This window comes from Procambarus clarkii, chromosome 62 (assembly GCF_040958095.1).
Source record: "Procambarus clarkii isolate CNS0578487 chromosome 62, FALCON_Pclarkii_2.0, whole genome shotgun sequence".
Lineage (NCBI taxonomy): Eukaryota > Metazoa > Arthropoda > Malacostraca > Decapoda > Cambaridae > Procambarus > Procambarus clarkii.
In genome coordinates, this window is record NC_091211.1 from 4669653 (window position 1) to 4691949 (window position 22297).

The 22297-nt window shown below is 45.9% G+C and overlaps 1 long non-coding RNA gene across 1 annotated transcript in view; it reads left to right on the forward strand.

Moving 5' to 3' along the window:
* The window catches only part of LOC123766630 (uncharacterized), a 35556-nt gene extending 22151 nt beyond the window's left edge, over window positions 1–13405 (forward strand). Inside the window, exons 2-3 of the long non-coding RNA XR_011223458.1 lie at window positions 12817–12946; window positions 13040–13405. This is a non-coding gene — a long non-coding RNA (uncharacterized lncRNA). The remainder of the gene's footprint in view (window positions 1–12816; window positions 12947–13039) is intronic.
* Window positions 13406–22297: the final 8892 nt, after the last annotated feature.

Genomic DNA, 22297 nt, shown 5'->3' on the forward strand with positions numbered 1-22297 from the left:
ACACGGACTAAGGGACACAGGTGGAAACTGAGTGCCCAAATGAGCCATAGACACGTTAGAAAGAATTTTTTCAGTGTCAGAGTAGTAGACAAATGGAATGCATTAGGAGGTGATGTGGTGGAGGCTGACTCCATACACAGCTTCAAGTGTAGATATGATAGAACCCAGTAGATTCAGGAATCTGTGCATTAGTTGATTGACCGTTGAGAGGCGGGACCAAAGAGCCAGAGCTCAACCCCCGCAAGTACAAATAAGGTAAGTACACATACCAGTGATAAGGTCAAAAGGAATCCGTTGGAGCTGAATGTGACAAAGGCTGTTGGGCCTGACAGAATCTCACCATAGATAATAAAAGAAGATGCAGAGGCACTAAGTGTGTCACTCTCTATGGTGAATAACAGGTCACTGGAAACAGGAGACCTACCAGAAAGTTGGAAGACAGCTTATGTACTACCAATATTAAAAGAGGGTGACAGCCAATAGGCACTGAACTAAGGGCCAGTTTCCCTAACTTGTATACCATGCAAGGTGATGGAGAAGATCGTGAGGAAAAGGATCGTAGAGCATCTGGAGGGAAATAGTGTTGTGACACACTACCAACATGGGTTCAGAGATGGTAAATCGTGCCTCACAGGTTTAATAGAATTCTATGACCAAGCAACAAAAATTAGGCAAGAGAAAGGTGAGCAGACTGCATTTTCTTGGACTGTCAGAAAGCCTTTTACACAGTACCCCATAAAAGACGGTTTCAAAAGCTGGAGCAAAAGGCAGCAGTGAAAGGTAAGGTGCTCCAGTGGAAAAAGGAGTATCTAAGCAACAGGAAACAGCGAGTAATTGTGAGGGGAGAGACATCAGAGTGGCGACATGTCACCAGCAGAATCCGACAGGGCTCTGTACTTGGGCCCATTCTGTTTCTAATATATGTAAATGATCTTCCAGAGGGTATAGACTCATTCCTCTCAATGTTTGCTGATGATGCAAAAATTATGAGAAGAATCAAGACAGATGAAGATAGACAGAGACTACAGGATGACCTGGACAAACTGGAGGAATGGTCTAGAATGTGGCTGCTAAAGTTCAACTCAGGAAAGTGTAAAGTAATGAAATTAGGCGAAGGGAGCAGAAGGCTGAGCACAAGGTACCATCTGGGAGGTGAAATCCTGCAAGAGTTAAATAGAGAGAAAGATCTGGGGGTTGATATCACACCGAACCAGTCTCCAGAGGCCGACATCAAAAGGATATCATCAGCGGCATATGCTAGGTTGGCCAACATAAGAAATGCCTTTAAAAACTTGTGCAAGTAATCGTTCAGGACCTTGTATACTACTAATGTCAGACCAATCCTGGAATATGCAGCTCCTGTCTGGAGTTCATATCTAGTTAAACACAAGACAAAGCTAGAGAAGATTCAACGGAATGCCACCAGACTTGTACCTGAGCTGAGAGGAATGAGCTACGAGGAAAGGCTCGATATATATGTATATATATCGAGATATATATCTCGAGATATGTATATATATATCTAGATATATATCGATATATATGTATATACATATATATATATACATATATATATATATATATATATACATATATATATATATATATATATATATATATATATATATATATATATATATATATATATTGAATATGACCGCATATTCTGTATTTATTATTTTCTGGTTTAGGGCTTCTATCCCTCTAACTATTTTCTTAGCATCAGGGCTTAATTGAAATAGGAGTTCTCCAAAACTCATTTTCGTACTTTTAGGGTGAAGAAAAGAAGTGATTTTCAAAATAGTGTATTACACTTATTTGTATAATTTGCACGACGTTTCGAACCTCCATGGTTCATTCTCAAGTGAACAGATCTTACAATACTAGTTGATTTTATGCCCGCATTAGGTCAGGTGATAATACAATGAAGGTGAAAACATGGGGGGATACATAAGGGATAAACATAGGGGCTGCAGAAGGCTTATTGGCCCATACGAGGCATCTCCTATCTAAACACAAAGATTAATCCAGTGTAATTGGCCTGTTATGTTGGACATTGTCTTCTGTGTTGGCATCGATATGTTCTTGTCTTGTCCTTACTCTCATGGTGGGTAGAGTAAATAGTTCCGTGATTTGGGTGTTCATGGTAGGTCGCTCTATTCTTATGTGAATTGCCTCAAGAATTTGTAATCTTCTTGAATCTTGGGTTTTGTCTATTATGCAAGTATTCTTGTTCAACATTTCTCTTGTTAGAGTAATGTCATGGGCTTGTCTCATGTGATTCCTAGGGGCACCAGATTGAAGATGGCATGTCAAACGCCTCGTCAGCTTGGTCGACGTCATACCTATGTACTTACATTGAAGGTTACATCCTTCGTGGGGGCAAGTGTACATGTATATAACGCTTGACTGCTGTAGAGGGTTCTCCGTCGGCTTCGGGCTGTTTTTGATAAGGAGTTCGGAAGTCTTCTTGGTTTTGTAGAATATTATCAGGTTTATGTTTTGGTTAGGAGTTTTACTCCTTTACGGATTATTTCTTTCATTATTCTTTCCTCTTTTATATGTTCACTGTGCATGGTTGATTTGTAATATAATTTTATTGGGGGTGTTGTGGTTTCTGTTCTAGGTTCTGAATTATACCAACGGTCCAAGTGTCTTCTTATAGCAGCGTTTATTTCCGCGTTACTATATCCGTTGTTCACCAATACCTGAGTTACTCTTTCAAACTCTCTACTCACGTTGCTCCATTCAGAGCAGTGGGTAAGCGCTCGACGAATATAAGCATTGAGAACACTGGCTTTGTATCTTTGGGGGCACTCACTTCTACCGTTCAGGCATAATCCTATGTTGGTGGGCTTGGTATATACGTTGGTGCTTAAAGAGGTTCCTGTTTTTGTTATTAGTACATCCAAGAATGGCAGACTGTTATTTTCACTATTTTCATGTGTAAATCGGAGTACTGACTCTCTCTCTAGGTGTCTTTTTAGGTCAATTAGTTCATCTGAGTCTTTTACTATTACGAATATGTCATCTACATAACGGCAGTATACAGTTGGTTTTTGTCTGCTACTGAAGACCCTATCTTCGATGGTTCCCATATAAAAATTCGCAAATAAAACTCCTAAGGGGGAGCCCATTGCTACTCCGTCTATTTGTAAATACATGTCTCCTTGTGGACTGATGAAAGGGGCTTCCTTTGTACATGCTTCGAGAAGACTTTTCAAGTGTGGCTCAGGTATCTCTAATTTGGGGGTGCTCTCGTCTCTGTATACTCTGTCCAGTATCATTCCTATGGTTGTGTCGACTGGGACGTTGGTAAAAAGGGATTCAACGTCCAGGGAAGCGATGATTCCATCGGGCTGGGTAGATTTGATCAATTCTAGGAAATCTGCTGATGATTGTAGACTAAACTTACTTGGAGTGTATGGAGTTAGGAGTTCATTGAGTTTCTTTGCCAGGTGATAAGTTGGGGTTGGTATTTGGCTGATTATAGGGCGTAGTGGGTTACCTGGTTAGAGAGTCAGCAGGCCGTTGAGTCGCTTTGCCAGTCTGTACGTGGGTGTGGGTATCTGGCTAATGATTGGCCGAAGTGGGTTTCCAGGCTTGTGCGTCTTGACATTTCCATACGCATATCCAGGTTTATATTCCCCAATATAATATTTATATTATGGGGAATATAAACCTGGATATGCGTATGGAAATGTCAAGACGCACAAGCCTGGAAACCCACTTCGGCCAATCATTAGCCAGATACCCACACCCACGTACAGACTGGCAAAGCGACTCAACGGCCTGCTGACTCCTTATGTTCCTTGCGCCTTCAGCCTGAAGTCTCCAAAGGAATTTGTGGACTTACTGCGGGGCACACGGGCCACAGGGATAAGAGCCTCGTTGGACGTAGAATCGCTGTTTACCAACGTACCTGTGGACGAGACAATCGGAATGATAGCCGACAGAGTGTATCGTGATCCAGCCTGTACTCCTCTTGACATGCCAGAAAGTATTCTGAGGAAACTACTCCAAGCTTGTACTAAAGAGGCACCCTTCTTGAGCCCGGATGGGCACATGTATAAGCAAGTAGATGGGGTCGCCATGGGTTCTCCCCTAGGTGTCCTGTTTGCAAACTTCTACATGGGTACCATCGAGCAAAAAGTCTTAGTCGACATGAACTTGAAACCGGCCATATACTGCAGGTATGTTGACGACATTTTTACACAGGTACCTGATGTCAGACATCTGCAGAAGCTGAAGGAGGCATTTGAGCAGAGTTCCGTGCTGCGTTTCACTTACGAGACGGAAAAGGATGGGAAGCTGCCTTTTCTAGATGTAACAGTCATGGAAAAGGGCGGAGGTTTCCACACTGCAGTCTACACTAAGGAAACAAACATAGGAATGTGCCTAAATGCCAACAGCGACTGCCCTGACAGGTACAAGAGGAGTGTTGTTAACGCATACGTCGACCGTGCTCTCAGCCACAGCTCAGAATGGAAGCAAGTCGACGAAGAACTCTGTAGGGTAAGGCAGGTCCTAGTCAATAACGGCTTCTCCAATGGTTTCATCGAAGACATCATAAGAAGGAAAGTGAAAAGCCATGCAACCTCTGAAGAGACAACTAACACAACACCTATACCCCCTATTAGACTATTTTACAGGAACTTCTTTTCCACAGCTCATAAAACGGAGGAAAGGGTCCTGAAAGATATTGTTAATAGAAACGTTATCCCTACAGACAAAAATCAGAGGATACAACTGACGATTTACTATAAAACCAGAAAAACGGCCAGCCTACTCATGAGAAACTCTCCAGACACAAAACAGAACGCTTTAAAAGAGACTAATGTCGTCTATGCCTTCAAATGCCCACTTGGGGATTGTAAGCTCCAAAAAACCCAGTATATAGGCAAGACAACAACATCTCTTTCTAGGCGTTTAACGATGCATAAGCAACAGGGCTCCATTAAGGAACATATAATCTCTTCCCATAACCAAACCATCGCCAGAGAAATCCTAGTAAACAACACAGAAATCATCGATAGATACAGCGATAGCAGGCGGCTTGACGTTTGCGAGGCACTACACATCAAGAAGTCAACACCAGCAATCAACAGCCAATTATTGCACAACTATATTCTACCCACCTCAAGACTCCGCTCCAATATAGAAGCATCAAGAAATATGGACCAATAGGCTTTCTACAAACACTTCTATTCAATACCCATTGTTTCTGTTCTGTCTTGTGTTGATACTTTTAATACCCTATTAATATCCCCTCCTGTTCTGTCTTGTGTTAATGCCACATCACCCTTCCCACCTCACTCAAATGTAGATATAAAATCAGAGATACGTTCTAATCAGTTGTGTATTTGTGAAGTCTTTGAAAATGTAATAAGTTTTACGAAACGCGCCCGTGTCGCGTCAGACTAGAAATAAAAATGAATTTTGGAGAAGTGATTTTTGATTTACCTCCAACAGTGAAGCGTAATGTACGAAAGATTGAGAAAATTCGTGTTAGAATTATTAATCTTACTTTTTCTGTCATATTTAATAATATATGTCTACAGGAAAGACTGCTACCAAAATATACTAATATATATATATATATATATATATATATATATATATATATATATATATATATATATATATATATATGTCGTACCTAGTAGCCAGAACGCACTTGTCAGCCTACTATGCAAGGCCAGATTTGCCAAATAAGCCAAGTTTTCATGAATTATTTGTTTTTCGACTACCTAACCTACCTAACCTAACCTAACTTAACTTTTTTGGATTTAAGTTGTTCAAAAGCAATGGTTTGCTGAATGGTCCAATGATACCGTTGCTTGGGGCTGGTTAAAGTGATCAATGGTGTCGCTACCGTACTAAAATTCTTCACAAACCTAAGGTAGTAGAAGGCAAGACTAAGGAAGCGCAGGAGCTGCTTCCTGGTGGTAGGCTGTGGGTAAAGCTGGATGGCTTAAGTGTGCATGTTTAACGGAGCTAGGCTGCCACTCCCTATCACATGACCAAGATAATGCACTTTACCTTTAGCAAAGGTGGACTTGCCCAAGTTGATGGTGAGGCCGGCTGTCAGGAGCTTGCCGAATAATCGTTGCAGCTGGAGCAGATGTTCGTTCCAGGTGTTAGTTGCCACAACGATATCATCCAAGTAGGCGTAGGTGTAATCTAAGCCATGGATGACGTGGTTGACAGCTCACTTGAAGGTGGCTGGGGCATTACATAGTCCAAATGGAAGGCGTTCATATCTGTAAAGGCTAAAAGGAGTGGTGAAGGCAGATATTTCCTTAGCTCGCTCTGTCAAACACACTTGGTAGTATCCCTTGAGTAAGTCTTGTTTGGATAAATACCGATCATTACCAATGGCGTCAAGGATGTCATCTATTCTAGGTAATGGGTAAGCATCCTTGACAGTCACAAGATTCAATTTCCTGTAGTCGGTACACAGCCTCACTTTACCATGCGGTTTCGGCACCAAGATGCAGGGTGAGGCCCACGGGGACTCACAAGGGGTGGCCAGCCCATGATCCAGGAGGTACTGTACTTCAGCACGCATAACTTCCCTTTTTGCTCGGGCTGATTCGGTAGAAAGGCTGACGAATCGGCCGGGTGTCAGGGAGTAGCTGGATGTCGTGCTGAACCACATTACACTCCTGTGGATCATTGCTGAACAACTTCTGATGTTCCTTGAAGATTCTGATCAGAGGAGCACTATTACTGTCCTGCAAATAGGGATGAAGATCAGTTAGGATTTCTGAGTTGGAAGGCACTGACTCAGTGTTAGTGCTTTCGGGAGGAGAAGCAGGGAAGGTCTCACTGTGGAGGTATGGACCTTTAAATGTGGATAATGATACAAACATAGTTGGGGGAGTACCTTGATAATGTTTCAGGAGGTTGACGTGGCACAATTGGGTCTTCCGCCGCCTATCTGGAGTCTCAAGAACGTAGTTGTGGTTGTTTCTGCACTCCTTGATGCGGTAGGGTCCTGAAAACTTGTTTTGCAATGGAGAACCTGGGATAGGAAAATATGCTAACACGAAGTCTCCTGGTTTAAATTTCCTTATTTTGCTGCTTTGGTCAAAATGAGTCTTCATCCTCTCCTGAGCTTTCGATAGATTGTCATTAGCAAATTTACGTACTCTCTCTAGAATGTGTTTTAAGTTTTGAAGAAACTGGGGCATATTCTGAGGGTCACTGAAGGTGGCATTACGTAGAGAGTCTTTAAAAGCTTTGAGAGGAGTATGGCACTTACGTCCGTAGAGCATCTCATAAGGAGATACTCCTAGAGACTCATTGGGGAGACTTCTGAAAATGCACATAATGAGGTCAAGTTGTTTATCCCAGTCCTTCAAGGTTTCATTGCAAAATTTCTTTAGGAGTGCTTTAATAGTCTGATGACTACGTTCAAGAGAACCCTGTGAAGGAGGATGATAGGGGCTGGACAATACCTGTGTGATGTTGAACTCTTCCAGTGTCTTCTTGAAGAGATCACTGGTGAAGTTGGTGCCACAGTCACTTTGAACCTCTCTTGGAAATCCATACTGGGTGAAGATCTTCATTAGTTGTTTCACCACAGTAGCAGCCGTAATGTTCTTTACTGGAACTGCTATGGGGAATCTGGTGGTAGGACACAGGATAGTTAGTATATAGGCGTTGCCAGAACTGGACTGGGGTAAAGGACCAACACAGTCTATGATGAGTCTGTGGAAAGGTTCTGAAGGCACCTGGATAGGAGTCAATAGAGCCTGGGGAATAGAGATGTTAGGTTTACCTGAAAATTGACATGTATGACACTGTTGCACGTAACTTTTGACGTTTTTAACCATACCTGGCCAGTAGTAGTCTTGTCTGATTCCGTGGTAGGTTTTGTTAAAACCATAGTGAGAAAGTGCTCCGTGGGCCAGGTGTAGAATATTGGGCCGTAGGCTGGTGGGAACCACTAGTTGTTCGACATTTGCCCAATCGTCATCTTCCTTCAGCTTACTGGATCTGTACCTGCGGTAGAGTAACTGATTCTCTAGGAAGAACCCAGGGATACTGTCAGGTTGAGTCTCAGCCTGGAAGAATAATGGTGTTAATGTTGCGGAACTCCAACATAGTAAGATTCGGTGGTAGGTTCTGAGGGTCTTGAGGGACAGCGGTTGCAGTGGGGTCAGCTGGTTGCGGGCGTGCAGCTTGTGCACGGGTGGTCACTAAAACCGGAGGAGAAACTTCATCACTTTCTTGGACCTCTGCTGAAACATACTTAAAGATGGGATTGTCCATTACAGAGTTACACTCCTGGGGTTTGTCCATGATGATCAGGTTGGAAGGTTGCAGATCTTCTGCCAAGTCATTGCCCAGGAGAAGTTGCACTCCAGACATGGGAAAAGGCTTTTCCCTGATGGCGACTTGGACTTCACCGGTCACGAAAGGACAATCCAGATTGACTCTGGCGAATGGATACGGAGTGGTAGCAGTGAGGTCAGTGATAAGGACGGTTTTCCCGGTGTAGGTGATGTTTGGCACAGCCGATTTCAATATTATTGACCTAAGAGCCACTGTGTCCCTCAAGATCTTCAATTTGAAACATCCCTCCGAATCTGTACTGTTGGCAGAGACAGTTCCAGGATACAGGTGTTTGCTGAAGAGAGAAAGATCATTAACAGGAACACCAACATTCATCACAGGCTTACCGGACTTAGGAGGAGTCGGTTTGGGTTTAGGAGTTTCATTGCCTTTGTATTGAGCTTTTCCACATTTATCCATGGTATGTCCATAGAGTTTGCAATACTTACAATACAATTGAGAGCTTGCTTGATCGGTACTCACTTTATCATAAGTATACCAAGACTTCTTACTGGAAGGTGGATTTGGTGTTAGCCGATGGATAAGGCTGTAGGTGTCAGCCGACTTTGCACATCTGATGTAGTCGGTTTCTTCTTTGTCTGCTAAATATAAACGGATGGAAGGGGGAACACGTCTAAAGAATTCTTCAACTAGAATGAGGTTGACGAGTTCTGAAAATGTAGAGACATGTGCTGCTTCCAGCCATTTCATGAAATATCTTTTCTTTGTATTGGCAAATTCTAGAAAGGTGGTGGTACTTGCCTTTAGATAATCACGGAATTTTCGTCTATAGCTTTTGGTGGAGAGAAGGTAGGCGTCCAAAACTGCTTGCTTCAGGGTCTGGTAGTCATTCTCAGACGCTAAGGTACTGAGAGTAACCTGTGAGATAACCTGTAGCTCTACCTGTGAGATGCACTCTGAGAAGGGTAGACCATTGATCTGCAGGCCAGCTAAGTTTTTTAACTAGGGTCTCAAAAGTGGTGAAAAATACATCGATCTCTGTCTCAACGAATGGTGGCATTAACTTACTTGCATGGGAGATATTGAAACTTACGGGAAGACTAGCTGTAGCTTGTTGGCGCTGAGTGTGGTGTGTAGTTTCCAACGTGAGTTCTTGTTGACTGCATGCTAGAGCCATATCAGCTTGCTTCTTATCATGCTCGCGTTGCATCTCCAGGTGACGTTTTTGTGTTTCAAGCCATTCCCTCTCCCGCTCACGGAGTAGGGTAGCCTCACGTTCTTTGAGGGCCACCTCGCGTTCCTGTTCTTCCTTCCTTAGGGCAGCCTCTTCCTTCTTTAGGGCCATCTCGCGTTCTTGTTCTTCTTTCCTTAGGGCCGCCTCGCATTCCCTTTTTTGGAGAGCTTCTTTTTGTTGTTGGAGGGCTTCTTTTTGTTGTTCCTGCTCGATCTTTGCAAGTTCGAGCTTTAGCTTCATAGCTGCCAGAGCATGTTTATCTGTAATATAATAGTTTTCGTGAGTTTCAGAGTCTATCTTAAGCAGAACTTATTACAGAAGGAGGAAAGAATCGAGGCAACTACAGAAGCACCATACTATCCCCCGAGCTCAAAGCGGCAGCTAAGAGCCTTCGTGAGAACAAGGAGATAGTTGTCAGGAGAGGTGACAAGTCGCCATTATACGTCATTCTTAAAAAAGACGAATATCTGGCGAAAATGAACCTCATACTCTCTGACCAAACTAAATTCCAAAGGGTAACGAAGGACACTACAGCCGAATTGAAAGCAAAGGTCAACAAATTGATCGAAACTGTGAACGCCAAGAAATCCGGACTCCACCTGCCAAAGATCATTGGGGAATATAAACCTGGATATGCGTATGGAAATGTCAAGACACACAAGCCTGGAAACCCACTTCGGCCAATCATCAGCCAGATACCCACACCCTCGTACAGGCTGGCGAAACGACTCAACGGCTTGCTGACTCCTTATGTCCCTTGCGCTGTCCTATGTTCAGACGGTGATTAATATAGGCTCATGCTGCATGAGCTACTGCTTCACAGTCATGGAGGACACCAAGGCCTACTTGATGGGGTCGAAGCATCGTTGCAGCTTCCGTACGGATGTGTCTGACAGTTGCCCTGGCAACGAGGCGCCGAAGTGTGTTACCCACGACAATGGATCTGACTCCACCACCCTTTTTCTTAAGGGCAAAAATTAATTCTCCGTGGAAGAAGGGTTTAATTGTACCTGAGATCAACCCAAAGAGGCAGTTGACAAACTTCGTGACCTGTGGAAGTAATATCTCGGCAAATTCGCCAAGAACTGGGTTTGCCATTTCCTTGAGGTGCCGGGTTCTTGCTTCAGTGTGTCCCCTTACTGAGCCTGATGGAAATGACATGATTGCTTTGTATACCTCTGACTCTTGGAGGAGTAGATGTCCCAGGTCTAAAATATTTGTGTCCCGAGAAATGGGTATCCATGGTACTCTGGGAGGGGGCTTCTCTCCCAGTGAGTCAGCAGTTGCAGTATTTCTAGGTGCGAGTGTGTCTTACCTGGTAAATAACCTAATTGCTCCTGTGTTGCCCTCTCAAATTTTTGGGGTCTTTTGGGTTCCTAGTTCCACAGTGTCATTGAAACTCTTTGGTCTGCCAAGGCGTGTTACGGACCCGAATCCAGCGTCCGACCACGGAGCAGTGACGACTGCGCCATCTGTGGGTCAGCTCCCGAAACCCCCTCCAAATGGACGACGACACCTGGTGAGGACGAGGTGTACTGGCCACGAGGGCCAGTTTCCAGTCCTATTCAGCTCACAACACAACCGTTGCTGACCTCTGGTGAGGTGGTGCTCAGACAACAATGCCATCTATGGAGTGGATAGGTGGGCGTTTGGGTCTGAGCCTGTAAGTGAGGTGCTTTTGTGTGTCCCTGTTACTGATGATGTGTCTGCTTACAGAGTCGACCTGGGACTGCTGTAAGGGAAGTTGAATCAGTCTACCCAAGGCAGCCGTCTCGACACCAAGTGTTTTGCTGCAGCAGCTGTGAGTCGCCTCCCGGATGAACACTGTGGTGTTACCCTACCTGTGAAGCGGCAGTTGAAGGATTGTCATACCCGGGACTGGCTGGTGGAGACGCTTAACCACTGGGGTATTGCGGAAAGGAGAGTGATCTGTGGTATCACAGGAGGCTCCTGACTAGGACGCTACCCTAGTATCGCTCGTGGAGTGGCCTAACCAGCGTTGCTGATTCGGAACCTGCCAGCCATCTGCTGGACTTGTGGTTGACGGCCTCCACGGCGGTGCCCCCAGTGGAACAGTGTTTTGGCTGACCTGTGGCCGGGGTAGACTCAGCTTCTTGAAGGATTCGTCGTGAGGCCACGAGAGCACCGAGAGCTTGGCACCGAGAGGATCCAGGGTCTTTAGAAGAAGACGACAGTGTATTATAGTGTTTATACCCCCCCCCCCCCCCCGTGTAATCGTTTATATATATTTATTGGTGACGGTGATCATTATATTATATTAAGTTTTTGACTTTATTTCCCTTCCCCTTTTAATTTACTTGCGTTACGGATCACATCCCTTGAAAGCCACTACTGGCTTGGGGCCGGATGCCCTTCCTCTAACAACATCAGAGTAAGAACCCAGTTGCGACCCGAGAGGGCCGTAACAAGGCGGTGTTTGCGTTGATGAGGGATGGGGATCATTTTGCTCTGTGGCCAAACAGTAGCAAATTATGCCATGCATTGATGCCGGGCGGGGCATTAGGATTTGCTGACCGTTCATTAATTTTCTTAAGGTTTGTATGTTTTCCTGCCACCATATTTGGTTTAAATTAAACTTTATTTGCAGTTTTAAAAGTTAAAAGTTGGTGAGTACAATGACACGTTAAAGGTTGTTAATCTCTTGGAGCAACTCCACTTCTGCACATGAACTGAGGACACAGAAAGCGGTTCCATATAAATCGCAACAACAAGGTAATGAAATGAGAACTTGGCAGCTCTTGGATCTCTGGTAGTGTCAATAAGCCTAGAACCTAACTCATTGAGAAAGCTCATGGCACCTTTGCCTAAGGAACCATGGGCCTCAGATGATATGGAAACATGTGTGTACCGATGTTTCAGTTTCCTGATCTTGTCTGGTTTTACTACATTGTCATGGATGTCCGTACCGCCTAGCTGATCAACACTGGCCTATAGGTGTCTTTCAGGGTGGATGCAGCCGTGTAACCTCACTACATATCTCTGCCGTTCTTCTAAAGTATATCGTTATACCTTATGAGAGATAAGAGATATATATGAAGGCATATATAATATCTGAATATAATGCAAAGTTTAATGTAATTAACATGAATATACTAAGAATATTATTGTAATAACAACTAAACATGAATATACTAAGAATATTATTGTAATAACAACTGCACATGAATATACTAAGAATATTATTGTAATAACAACTGAACATGAATATACTAAGAATATTATTGTAATAACAACTGAATCTGTTTTCATGTAAATAGGATACAAGCGATGACTGAAGCTGGACTGTTCCTGCACTGGATAATGACCGCGGAGACCAACTACACCGCTTGTTATCATGCTCCTACAACAATCACCGTCGAAGAGCCCCTTTCACTGAAAAATATCTGGGTAATGAAGTTGCTTCGTGTTTCTATTAGCAGTCTGAAATGTGACATCAGTGTGTGCATAAGTAACTACTGAATGACCAAACTTTCATTTCAGGGAATGTTTGTCATCCTTATTGCTGGTCACACCATCAGTGTGCAGGTCCTGTGCCTGGAACTTCTGATCGTCAACATTATACACTGATGAACCCTTCGCTACATGGCGTTGATTATCATGTTACAGAAGCAGAGTGTGGCTCCGCAGCTAGCAAATGTATATATTTACTTAATGCTAAATTAAGTTTCATTACATTCCATGATGTCTTAATTAAACATTAACTGAGGCTTAAAAATGTTGAACTTAAGCTTCTGTCTTCGATAGTCATCCGTTTTCTCGGAATTCGCCTGTATGACAAATATTGATTGAAATAAAATCGATTATACTAATTTGTAAAACTTCAACAACAAATTCAAATTGTTCATATATATATACCAAGTCAATAAAAGTGGCTAAAGATGAGTAAGTAAGTAAGTAATTATCAAAAGAAGGCACCAAACCGGGAAGGCTATGTAGCACCATCAAATACGCAAAATAATCAGAGGGCGCTAAATATCACCAAGGATGCCAATACGAGAACAAAAACGCATAAGGCGAACGATATCAAAAGTATCCGAGTCACCGAGAATTCTATCGAGGGACAGGTGACCGCGAGGGGCGGTCGGAAAGCAAGACACACGCTCGTCCTGGAAGTCAGGACATTCAAGAAGGACATGCACGACCGTAAGAGGGACAATGCAACTAGAACAATAAGGAGCAGGGCGGCGCTCCATCAAGTGACCATGGGTTAAGCGAGTATGGCCAATACGCAACCTCGCCAGAGCTGTTTCCCACCGCCGGTTTCGGTGGAAGGAGGACGGCCACGAGGAAACACAACATTTAAGAGTACGTAGCTTGTTACCAGTAACAGACAACCAAGAAGCCTGCCAACGGGTAAGGACTGAGGAATGGATAACCGGGTAAAAGTCGGAATACGGAATGCCTTTACGAGAGATGGGACAAGAGCGGACAGCTTCCTTAGCGGCAGCATCCGCACGCTCATTTAAAGACACACCAATATGGCTGGGAACCCAACAAAACTCAACCGACTTAAATTTACTGTGAACGAGAAACAGCCAATGCTGGATCTCGACAACTACTGGATGAACCGGATTAAAGGACCCGAGAGCCATGAGGGCACTACGAGAGTCAACAACAACCACAAAGGAAGACTGACAACGAGAAAGCAGGAGACGAAGAGCATAGAGAATAGCATAAAGTTCCGCTGTAAAGATGCTAGTCTCCGGAGGCAAGCGACACATATAAGTGCGATCAGGAAAAACAACAGAGTAGCCAACACCGTCCGCTGATTTAGACCCATCGGTGAAGACAGAAACGGAGCGGGAGTGAGAAGAAAAGTGCTCGAGGAAAAGGCATTTTAGAACCGTAGGAGGGGTAAAAGCTTTAGTGATACGGGTCAAGGAAGTACAAAACCGCGGAAGAGGGACCCTCCACGGGGGCAAAGAAGGAACAACACGAGGAGAAACATCAGAAATACGAATGGAGAGAGAATCCTGTAGGCGAGATAACCGGACAGAAAGAGGGAGGTGGTGAAGAGGAACAGGAACCGCAGGAGGGGTAAAAGTTAAAGCACGACAGAGGCGAGAGGAAGGATGTTGCAAGGACCGCGCAAGATAGCGAAGACAGTAGCGATCACGGCGGTCCTGGAGAGACAGGAAGCCAGTGTCAACATACAAGCTAAGGATGGGAGTCGAACGAAAGGCACCAGAACTGAGGCGCAACCCAGTATGGTGCAAAGCATCAAGACGGCGAAGAGTAGAAGGAGAAGCAGACGAGTAAGCAGGGCAACCATAATCGAGCTTAGACAGGACGAGAGAGGAATGTAAAGCAAGGAGAGTGCGCCTATCTGCCCCCCAAGAAGTATGGGACAAGACCCGAAGGAGGGTAAGGGCCTTAGAGCACTCAACACGGAGGTAAGAGATATGGGGAGACCAAGACAAACGAGTGTCAAGGAATAACCCCAAAAGCTTCGCGGAATCTTTGTATTCAAGGGGATGACCATAAAGTGACAAAGAGGGACGAAGAACAACCCGTTTCCGCGCAAAAGTCATGGCACAAGTCTTAGAAGTAGAGAACTTGAAGCCATGATCTGTGGCCCAAGACGACACGGCATCAATCGCAAGTTGAAGCCGGCGTTGAAGGAGAGGCGAATCATCACCCTGACAACAAAGGGTAAGATCATCGACATAGAGAGCGGAGAAGACACCAGAAGGAAGAGAGGAAAGAAGACCATTGAGGGCAACCAGAAAAAGAGTAGTGCTCAGAACACTACCCTGGGGCACACCTTCGTATTGCTGAAAAAAGGGAGAGAGAGCGGTACCAAGGCGCACCCGAAAGGAACGACGGGAGAGGAAGCTGCGGAGAAAGAGAGGGAGATGACCACGAAGGCCAAAAGAATGAAGTTGAGATAGAATATGATATCTCCAAGTGGTGTCGTAAGCCTTTTCCAGGTCAAAAAGGACGGCAACAACGGAGGTCTTCGCAGCAAAAGCAGTACGAATATAGACCTCCAAGTTCACCAGGACATCTGTCGTGCTGCGGCACTTGCGGAAACCAAATTGAGAAGGGGAGAGGAGGTGATGGTGTTCCAGGAACCACATCAGACGAACGTTAACCATACGTTCAAAGAGTTTGCAGACACAACTTGTGAGAGCAATAGGGCGAAAGTCCTTAGGGGAAGTACCCAGAGACCCCGGTTTGCGAACAGGGAGGACAACGGCATCGAGCCAGTCCTCAGGGACTGACGACGACTCCCAGATCCGATTATACAGACTCAGTAAATACTGAGACGTGCTCGGAGGGAGATGGCGAAGCATCTCATAATGAATACCATCGGAGCCCGCCGCCGTAGAACCGCAGAGGGCCAGGGCAGAACGAAGTTCAGAGAGAGAGAAGGGATCATTATAGGGAAGCTGAAGATGAGTGCAGAAATCTAAAGGACGAGACTCAAGGACAGGTTTACGAAGAAGGAAAGATTGGGGAAGATGAAGACCAGAGCTAACAGAAGAAAAGTGGGAACCCAGTTCAGAAGCGACCTGCAACGGGTCCGCCACAAGAGTATCATGGAGGTGAAGGACCGGTGAAACATCGGGAACGAACTTACCCGCTATCTTGCGGATACGCTTCCAGATCTGGGCCAGAGGGGTCTCGGACGTAATTGTTGAGACATAAGATGCCCAACATTCACGTTTAGCCGTACGGATGGCCCTACGGGCCACCGCACTCGCTTTCCGAAAGAAAAGAAAAGAATCGGTCGTCTGCCTACGGCGGTGCCTCTTCCAGGCTGCACGCTTACAGCGGACAGCCCGAGCACAGTCCGCATTCCACCAGGGAACGCACTTCCGTGGACCCCGAGAGGAAGAGCGAGGAATAGAGCGGAGGGCAGCATTGAAGACAGTGTCATGAAAAAGGAGGAGAGCGCGAGAGAGAGGCAGAAGGGAGAGGTCAGAGAGAGCAGCACTGAGGGTAAATAGGGTCCAGTCTGCCTTAGCAAACTGCCACCTAGGGAAAGAGAGGGAAGGGCGAAAAGAGAAAAAGGAAACAAGGATGGGGAAATGATCACTTCCATGGAGGTCATCAAGAACCTGCCACGTGAAATCTAAGTAAAGAGAAGAAGAGCAGAGAGAAAGATCAAGACAAGAAAGGGTGCGAGTCCGAGAGTCCAAATGAGTGGGCTCACCAGAATTCAGAAGAGACAGGGAAGAAGAGAGGAGAAACGGCTCAAGGAGGCGACCCCGGGTATTCGTCAGAACGTCACCCCAAAGAGAATGACGACAATTGAAGTCACCCAGCAGGAGCACAGGCTCCGGCAAGGAGTCTAGGAGGTGTTTCAAATCAGGAAGAGAGAGCGGGACACTCGGGGGGAGATAAATGGAACAAACTGTGTACCATTTCCCCACAAAGATACGAGCAGCAGAACAATGGAGAGGCGAAGGAAAAAGTAAAGGAACAAAGGGAACATCAGCCCGAATCAAGAGAGCAGAAGAATTAGAAGCCCCAGCAATGGCTGGGGGGGGGGAGAGAAAGGAATAGCCACGAAAACGACCAGGACGAGCACCAAGCATTGGCTCCTGGAGACAGACACAAAGGGGCGAAAACCGCGAAATCAGAAGTTGGAGTTCGAGGAAATTGGCGTAATAACCTCGAACGTTCCATTGAAGAATGGACAACGACGAGAAGAGAAAGGACAAAAACAGAGAACAAGGAAGAAACAAAGGCGAAAGAGCAACAGAGTACGTTAAAGAATATCAGGGTCGGGATCAGGGTCATCAAAGTCAGGGTTAGGGGGCATGGGTAAACTGAGCAAAGACGGAGGGAAGGAAACGGGAGAACAGATCAGAGGTGGGCGGGCGGGGTCCGGAGGAGGAGGAGGAGGAGACAACGGAGAGGAGCAGTCAAGGACAGCAGCAGGAGGAGGGGGAGTAGAAAGAGGGGAGCGCACCCCAGCAAGAGCAGCAACCGAAAGGGAAGCAGGGGCCAAAGAAACCTCCATAGCAGGAACAGGGGGCGCAAGCACTGAAACGGGAGGGGAAGGAGCAACAGAGCCAGAAGGAGCTGAGGAAGAAAGCGAAGCCTTCTTACCCGCCGGGGAAGAGGAAGGAGAGGAGCCAGGCTTACGCTTCTGACTTAAAGAGACCGGTGTCCCAGCAACTACGTACCGGGCAACGGATTCCAGTGTCTCAACAGGAGAAGCCGAACGAGAGCATACACGACGGCCAGTAGGAGAGCGATGGACATCCGCCCGCACCGACAGGCGGTGGGGAGAGCCGATAGATGGAGGAAGAGGATGGGAAGGAGGATCGGAGGGGGACGAGGAAGAAGACACAGAAGACACGACAGACCGGGTAGAAGGAAGGGGAACCCCAGACAGAGGACCAGGAGGAGGAACCTTCGGGAGAGAACCCAAAGGAACAGAGGAGGGGGCAGTGGGCGCATCAGGGTCCAAGGCCCGGAAACGGTTGAGAGTCTGAGGATGGCGGGAAGGACGAGGAGAGGAAGAGCGCAACACGCGATCATAAGAGATATTAGCATAAGGCGGGAGCCGGCGAACCTGGCGCCTCGCCTCAGGAAAAGATAAACGCTCCCGGTGCTTCAGGTTGAGGACGGCTGCCTCAAGCTTGTAATGGACACACGCACGGGAGAAGGTAGGATGGGCCTCACCGCAGTTGAGGCAACGAGCCTGGGGAGAAGTGCACTCCGACTTAGAGTGACCTTCGCCACCACACAAAGGACAGAGAGAGACAGTCCCGGAGCAGCGGAGGGCACCATGCCCAAACCTCCAGCACTTGTTGCAGAGCCGAGGAGAAGGAATGTACTCCTGGACAGAGCACCTGGCACCAGCAAGAATGACAGGGTGGAAGGGTCCTACCATCAAAGGTAATCTTCACAACCCGGAGGGGTTGACGGCGACTACCACGAGGGGGACGAGTAAACGTGTCCACCTGGAGAATAGAATGGCCCTGGGCAGCGAGGATATGTCGAATATCGTCGTGGCAGTCGCGCAGGTCCCGAACACCGGTCGCAACATGGGGCGGGAGCAAAATAGTGCCAACACTGGCATTCAACTGAGCGTTCTTCGAGACCCGAACGGGGGTCTCGCCAAGGCAGGATAAGGCAGCCAAGCGGGAAGCAGCATCCAGAGAAGGAGCAGCAACGACACATGTACCGAGACGAGTGGGGTTGAAAGTAATGGAGGCATCCACGGAATCAATGAGATGCCGATGGAGGGAGAAATCGTCAGGAGGCGCAGAATCAAGAGGGAGAAGATCAAAATATTTGGCCCACGAAGCGGGACCAAACAAGGCTTGATAGGTAGCAGAACTGGAAGGAATCGAGCGAGGGCGGCCGTGACGAGGACGGCGATGAGAACCCCCAGAGAGAGAGGGGTTAAAAGGCGCAGTAGTTACAACTAGAGAAGGAGCCGCGCCAGGGGACGAGGTAGTCACCACTGGGGGCTTGGGGCTCGACCCAACCACAGAGGAGGGAGGGGAGCCAGGGGAAGGAGGCAGAGAGGCCAAAGGAGGAGCAAGGTCGGGGCCCAATGCAGCAGAGGCTACAGAGCCCGGTCTTCCAATACGGACCGACTCGGGGGCTTGGTTGCCCACCCCACGAGCCTGAGAAGGTAAGCCAGAAGCAGCCGAAACAGGGGTTATCATCTTGACGAAAAGGAGATTTCATTCACGAATGTGCCCCCACACCCACCATGGAGCCACAATTAGAGGCAGGACACCCAACAAGAAGCTATCGCCGATCTTGTCAGGGCCTCCTAGGGGTGCGTCGTGAGTATACGCCCCACAACCGCCACCTTAAGAAACCGACAGTCCGTCGAGATCGGGTTCAGTGACGAAGTGGGGATTGACAATAAAAGGTTCCCCTCGCTCTCGACGTCGGGTACTGCAGTTCTACGGGTGCATGAGTATGCCTCCTCAAGCACCCGGGCGTCAAAATAGAAGAAGTCCAAGGGAAGAACCAGAACGAGCAAAAGGTCGGCAGGAAACGGGAAGCAGATAGGAAAAGAGGGGGGAGAAAAACGAAACAGAAGGAAAAGGAAAAGGTGCCCAGCAGAATTGGAGAGGACGGCAGCAGGAGCACAAGGCTAGAAAAGGACAGAGGACTGTCCCAAGGAGCATCACACTCCGGCAGCCGCCCACGAAGCCCCCACACGGCGACAACGAGCTGAGCGGGGGCCAGAACGAGCAAAAGGTCGGCAGGAAACGGCAAGCAGATAGGAGAAGAGGGGGGAGAAAAACGAAACAGAAGGAAAAGGAAAAGGTGCCCAGCAGAATTGGAGAGGACGGCAGCAGGAGCACAAGGCTAGAAAAGGACAGAGGACTGTCCCAAGGAGCATCACACTCCGGCAGCCGCCCACGAAGCCCCCACACGGCGACAACGAGCTGAGCGGGGAGGGGGATTAAATACATTAACCACACTTCAAATTGAATACCAAAATGCAATAAGCACACTTTAGTTTGTATACCTAAAGGCAATTTGTTACAGCCTGCTTGAGCCAGTTACCGGGTTCTTTCTAGATTATATGTCTTAGAGCCTCTTCTTCTACGATCTCATCTCAAGTCAATGGTAAGTTCTCAAAAATTGCCTGTAGCAAGTAACAGTGCAAGTAATAAAGCGAGTTAAACGAGACACAATTACTCCATCACCAATATAATATCACCTTCAATTACACCTTCACCAATATATTATATATTGAAGCATAACAACACCTATGTACACTATCACATTCACCCAGGACACTCATTATAGCTGCAGTGTTCTTCAAATCCCTGAGAGTCCACTATCTTCACATATACGTCGTCCGAGCTCAATGGTAATCACCGGCGAGTTCACCTTCCATATGAACCAGTCCACACACCGTATCGTCACGATGTCCCAATACCCAACATCCGTCTCCAGAAACACACGGGAAGAAGGCTTCAGCAACAAGCTGACAGGGGGGTCTCAAATAGTCACGTTCAGGGGGTAGCTAACACCCTGGCAGAAGTCTCTAGCAACACACTAGCAGCACTTCTCCGCAGACGAACACTACTGTCATCTCAAAACTCCTCTTGGCCAAATCCCGGGTACGTTGGTCCACACAACACTGCACAAGTACAACAGCTAACACACTGCTTATTACCGACGGCGGCTAATTGTCTTTTCACAGGAAACAAGTCAGGAGTTCTGGACTGCCCGAGGTGAACTGTCCTCCTCAGTGCAATCGCCACATCACGTCACCTATGTGAACATAAATGTCATTAGTTAGACGGACAGTACACTGGGTGGCCTTAGGATAAAACTCTTCCACCGGGGAACTGAAATTGAAATTGCATGCACAGCTTAGAAGCCGGTGATATCGTCATGCCACCCACCAGAGGGCATCATCATCGACCTCACCTCCTAACTGAGGTATGACACAGGAGCCTTTCACCGAAGCAGCACCACCGCCAAAAGATGGCATTGTCTGCGTTTCACCTAATACTTGCACTCTACCTGCACTCCAACTTGGGAGTTGGAGTGCAGGTCCCTAGATGGCGCTGAAATCGCCACTCCACACCCCAGCAACGGTGTTGATACCGTAACAGCAATAAACATTTGTTTCAATGCCAAAATTCAGTAAACACACTAAACACACTCCTAAACACTTCAACTTGAAAAACAAAATCCAATGAACAAACCTTTTCTTGAATAATAAAATGCAGTAAACACACTTGAAATTAAATACCCAAATGCAGTAAACACTCTTAAAATTAAAATAACAAATGCAATAAACATATTTCTGCCTAAATATCAGGATGCAGTAAACACTTCAACATGAATACCAGAATGAAGTATAGTCCCTTCATCTGAAATGCCAAGAGGCAGTAAACTCACTTTACCTTGAACATCAAAATACAGTAAACACATTTCAACGTGAATACCAAAATGCAGACAACACACTTTTGTTTAAATACCAAAATGAAGTAAACACACTTGATCTTGAATACCAAAATGTAATAAACACGCTTCAAATGGAATACCAAAATGCCTTAAACACACTTCAACTTTAATACCAAAATATAGTGAACACACTTTTACTTAAATACCCAATTTCAGTCAAATTCTTTTTTTAGTTTTTTTTATTAGTTTTCTTTCACTTACAAAATGCAGTAAACACATTTAAACTTATATATATAAAAAAGCAGTAAACACACTTCAAATTGAATACCAGAAAGCAATGAACACACTTCAACTTGATTACCACAATGTAATAATCACTCTTAAACGGGAAAACCTAAATGTAGTAAACACACTTCAACTTGAATACCATAATACAGCAAACACACTTCTTATTGAATACCAAAAGGCGGTAAAAACATTTTTTAATACCAAAACGCAGTAAACACAATTCAACTTGCATACCAAAATGCTGTTAACACATTGCAGCTTGAACACCAAAATGCAGTTGTGACGGGAAAGTGTTGATGTTCGGCAGTCCTCCAATGGCAGGTGTCAATGCCTGGTCACACTTAAAACAAAAATATAGACTGCTTGCCTGTTGTAAGTTAGAGGGAGGAACACGTAAAACACAAAGTATGAACAGTGAAACTTTAATATATTTACTTTAAACATAAATGAAAATAAAGACAAATCTCGGGCAAATGACTAATGAAATAAAATGACAAAGATAAATACAAAAAACACAATAGATTAAATAATGTTGAAATGGTGCTGAGAATATCGGCTATGGCTGAAACCTCCCTTCGTATACGAGCTAATGAGCTA